Source organism: Psammomys obesus, unplaced genomic scaffold (assembly GCF_907164565.1).
Source record: "Psammomys obesus unplaced genomic scaffold, mPsaObe1.curated_primary_1811, whole genome shotgun sequence".
Classification (NCBI taxonomy): domain Eukaryota; kingdom Metazoa; phylum Chordata; class Mammalia; order Rodentia; family Muridae; genus Psammomys; species Psammomys obesus.
Window position 1 is genome coordinate 3,410,862 of NW_026591450.1, and position 5,248 is coordinate 3,416,109.

The window sequence follows — 5,248 nt, forward strand, 5'->3', positions numbered from 1 at the left end:
CACATAGCCACAGAGAGCTGTTAAGGTCGGGCATGAAATACAGTCCCTGCTTCCAAGACATATGGACACTTAGTGTCATTGGTCATGTTGAGAAAGAAAGGAAAATGGATGTTAGAGTAAGAACCTCCTGCCTTACAATGGACTTGCAGTACTGATAAACATGCTACAGGCTGACATTTGTGTGCCCTTTAGGTGCCCGGGTACTAAAGAATTGATGCCTGGTCTAACACTCAAGGGAAGTGTTTCCACACTAAGGCCTAAGTGAGGCCTTGGGCTACTAGGGATGTACTATTGAAGGATATTGGGTACCCTGTTTCTTCCTCTTTATCACTTTTCCTTCCTAACCCATGAAGATGTGTAGCATTGTTCCAGCATGTGTCCCAGCCAGGCTCTGCTGCCTTCCTCAAAGCCACAGAGCCAACTCCTCCCGGCCATGGACTTCCTAAACAAAACTGAAATAAACCTTTCTTCGTATAACTCAATTATGTCAGCTTGTTTTGATGGTAAAGGGAAAAAAATAGATAGTTAACAACAAGAGTTGGGATATTTATGCCAACATAGATGATTTCTGAGAGTGAGCTGTGCAGGTGTGACCTGCATGCTCTTCGGGTTTACTGGGTTTTTCCTCTTGCTTTTAAACACCTTGCCAGGTTAGCAAATTTGGAAGCCTCTTGGCTCTGAGCCTGTGCTGACTCTGACAACTAAATATTTATCTTGTTTTCAAACACACTCTATGACATAGTCATTTTGTACTTTTTTTACATGAATGACTGTGTATATATACACAAGTGCATTTTCTTTTACTTTTCTTTTTTTCATTTTTATTTATTTATTTATTTATTTATTTATTTTTATTATTAGTTACATTTTATTAACTTTGTATCCCAGCTGTATCCCACTCCCTCTTTCTCTCCCAATCCCACCATCCTTCCCTCATCTCCTCCCTGCCCCTTTCCAAGTCCACTGATAGGGGAAGACCTCCTCCCCTTTCATCTGACCCTGTTTTTTCAGGTATCTTCAGGACTGGCTGCAATGTCCTCCTCTGTGGCCTAGCAGGGCTGCTCCTCCCTTGGGGGGTGGGGAGGTCAAAGAGCCTGCCATTGAGTTCCTGTCAGAAATAGTCCTTGTTCCCCTTACTAGGGTACCCACTTGGATACTGAGCTACCATGGGCTATGTCAGAGCAGAGGTTCTAGGTTATATCCATACATGGTCCTTGGCTGGAGAAACAGTCTCATATAAAGACCCCTGTGCCCAGATATATTTGATCTTTGTGGAGCTCCTGTCATCTCCAGGTCATACTAACTCCCCCTTCTTTCATATGATTCCCTGCACTCTGCCAAAGGTTTGGTTATGAGTCCCAGTATCTGCTTTGCTACACTGCTAGGTAGAGTCTTTCAGAGGCCCTCTGTGGTAGGCTCCTGTTCTGTTTCTTGTTTTCACCTACATCCAATGCCCATCCCATTTCTCTTTCTAAGTGAGGATTGATCATCTTACCCCGGATCTTCTTATATCTTATAGGTCTAAATAAGTGAGTATATACCATGTGCATCTTTCTCATTCTGGGATACCTCACTCAGAATGATCTTTTCTAGATCCTACCATTTGCCTGCAAATTTAATGATTTCCTTGTTTTTAATTGCTGAGTAGTATTCCATCATGTAAAAAAAATATGGAACCCTTCACAAATTTGCATGTCATCTTTGCACAGGGGCCATGCTAATTTTCTCTATATTGTTCCAATTTTAGTATATGTACTGCCAAAGTAAGCACTTATTTTCAGTCTTGTTTAGCCTCTTCCACATATATTAGACTTTACTCATCCAAAGGTGGTGGAGAGTAGTTCTACCCTCCTCTTACCAGAGCACCCTTAGAATTTTGTGTGTTTCTAATAGTACTAAAGAACTGAATGTGTGTATATATACATATATACGTGTCTGTATATGTGTGTGTCAATACATGTGTGTATTGATTTCTGAAAGCTATTTGAAGGCTTGCAATGTACAATATTGTCACTTCTCTTTCTTAATATTACTCAGAAAACAATCTGTGTCTCTTTAAATACTGTTATAATATTATCCCTTTTATGTCCAGTGAGGGAGGTTTAAACACAAGAATAAAGCAATGAGCCATGAGGTGAGTGGCAGTATTTGGGGAGGAACAAAAATTACCTTTATATTTTAATCCTGCAAGGAGGGTGTAATTAGTGTACAGAGGACAATATTCACTTCTACTCGTGTGAAGACAGGCCTCCTGTGCTCACACCTGACTCCCTCTGCTAACATTGGAACTCCCTGGCTATGCACAGAGAGGCCAGGTGCCTTTTCCTTTTAGCAACTTGTGATTGCTTAAAGGTCGTAGAGTGATAATTTTATTATTGCAGTTAGAAGATGAACCTGTTAGGAAATAAAAGTGACCAGGTGTTCACCCCTCACAGCACTGTAAAGAGAACGATGAGGCCAGTCACTTCTTTCCATGAGATGTTGGCCTTTAATTGGTAAGTCCAGGATATAATAACAGCCAGCAGAGAATGGCTTAAAGCCTTGTTTGCCCCAGATGGTCATAACAGGACTATTGTCTTTGTATGGTGACCATGGTCTTTCGGAGCCGCATTTTTTTATTTTATTCCCTACAATTCTAAACATTTTCACGTTTTCCTTTTGTTACGATATATTCCTTTTCTGGAACCATCTTTGGGAAAACTCTGGCCATTACATTCACTTCATCTACTCTTATTATATAACCACCTCATAAATTTATGCCACTATTTGAGTATTATGTTGTTTGAGGGTTTTTTCCCTCCCTTTCAAAACATAATTGACTCATTTCAACTCAGAAATGGACACAGCAGAAGAAGGCAGTACTCTGTCCACTCCAACAAGAAAAAAACAGCAGAATAAACTACAAACTAATAACCCTTCTCAAACTCTGCTCTCTTTGAAATCATGACCTATTTTTAATGAATTCTTATTATGTTCATATGTCTATGTATATATACATACATACATATATAATCCTACATATAGCCTGCTCAGATTATATAATGTTACTTGTGTGTACATGTTTCAGAGCTATTTGATATTGGATAATTAATTGGTTTGCTCTTCCATGAAGAAGACTATTTCTCCATGGAAGAAATGTTATCTCCTACTCTCAGAATTCCTTAACCTGCCAAAGAGGAGGTGGAAAAATGCAGGCACCAGAGGATCAGGAAGTTTGATGTGAGGTGGTATCTTTTAGTAATGTCTGAAGCTACACCAATGAAGTCTCACCAACACAACTTCCCAGACACGAACTGAACAAGGATGATATCACGCCAATATGAAAATTTCTTGATGGGAAGCTGGAGTCTACTCCTCTGCATCTAATCCAGTTATGTAAAATATTGGAAGATTATATCAGAGTAGACACATTGAATTTGGATGTGCATATGATAAGGATTTATAGGGCTATTGTGAAGAAAATGGACTGAAACATTCCAGTTCTCTCTCTCTCCTTCTCTACATATATATATTTCTATATATATAGTGCAGTGTTCTATATGAATAACCACATTCCATGGCCCTAAAACTTTACATAATTATCGAGCATCCAAGAATATCATCTTCCTTACTCCTGTGATAAAAACCTGCACTATGGCTCTCCTTGGTAGTTGTTTCCTAAGCCATGGGTTCTGGGATCTACTATGTCTGATTCTTTTTGGTTTCGTGACTTTGGTTAAATTATCTCTCTGTCTTCTGATGCCCTCTTCTTAGGATGGGCACGGTAGTGTGCGCCCTCTCCATTTCTGGATAATAAAATGATGTGCCCAGAGTGGGACAACACCTGTACACAGTAAGTACTATACTGTCATCCATGGTCCAGTTGTTTTGGTACCATTATCATGCTGTATTCCTATTTTTTAAGCTTACATAATACAGACTATAAGAACTGAAATGCCATAAAACGCTTTTTTTTCAGTTAAAAAATAAAAAGAAAAATAGAGTTGCCATTCTTATAAATTTAACTTTGTCACCTACATTCAGGAATGGAGTTAACAAGAACAGAGAAGAGTGTTACAGGCAAGAAATGGTTACATAACAGAAAAACAAGTCCCCAAACACTGAGCAGTTTTCTTGTCTGATCTTGAGTTAGGCTGCTTGTGTCACAGAGTTTAGACAGTCTTGTGGTAATAATGGCATGTCAGAATTAAAGGGATAGGACTCTTTAATCATCCTGCACAAGTTGATTGAAAGTTATCACATGCAGATGTTAACTAATGACTTGTTAAAACCCCCAGAAAAGGTCAGTCCTGGTGTTTTATTGCCACTCATCTGAAACACACAGACACTATGCTCTCAAAAGGCCATGCTCAATACAAACAGTAGAAGTTCAGAATGAATATGGATGAAAATATCAATCAATGGAAAAATCCAGGTTCAAAAAAAATCAGTCCTCATTACTTAAATTTTGATGAGGAACTTCTACTAGGGAAAAGTTCTCTTTAACAAACAGTGTTGGAACAACTGTATATGTACTTGCATCTGGCAACACTGAACCCTTACTTCTTGCTGTAGACAAACTTAATTCAAAAGGGACCACTGACTTGCGCGACTTGCTCATCAATCCTACTACACAAGGTTCTTTGATGAAAACACAGACATGACTTTTTGTGACCTCGGATTAAAAGTGTTCATAGCAATGACACCAAAAACACACATGTCAGAAAGTCAAAAGTTTTGGGGGTACAAAGAATCGACCCACAAAGTGGAGAACCCCCACCGGTTGCTAACTGGATAGGAAACATGTATCCACAGCCTGAGAAAGTGTGTTATAAGTCAGTAGAAAAAGAAAAGTAACTCAACCAAATATGGGCACATGGTGCTTATAGCTGGTCTTACCTACTTTGTAGGTTCTTCTTTCTTCCACCCTTCTCTGCTCTTTTCCCACTCTTTCAACCCCCTAACAATAGATATGAAAGAACAAAAAAAGAATAGAGAGGAAAGAAAAAAAATCCCTTAATAAAGTCAGAGAACGGGGTGATGTTATCATTAAGGTCCTTCCTGCTGATTAGGATTGTTGATCTCATTTTGGGCAAGTTTGATCTTCTTTGTCAGGATATCTGATTTTTTGTTGTTTCTTCACTGGGCACAGCTACTTAGCGCACCGCGACCAACAGTAACTACCAACCAACCAACAACCCACTTATCGGGCTCTAGCATGTATATACCCTCAGAATTCCAAACATCACACAATCACAGAAAGTATCTG

General features: G+C 39.2%; 1 non-coding gene across 1 annotated transcript; it reads right to left on the minus strand.

Moving 5' to 3' along the window:
* Positions 1-1,664: 1,664 nt before the first annotated feature.
* On the minus strand, positions 1,665-1,771 carry LOC129679214 (U6 spliceosomal RNA). Its single transcript, XR_008720530.1, has one exon. It is a non-coding gene; the product is annotated as a U6 spliceosomal RNA (small nuclear RNA).
* Positions 1,772-5,248: the final 3,477 nt, after the last annotated feature.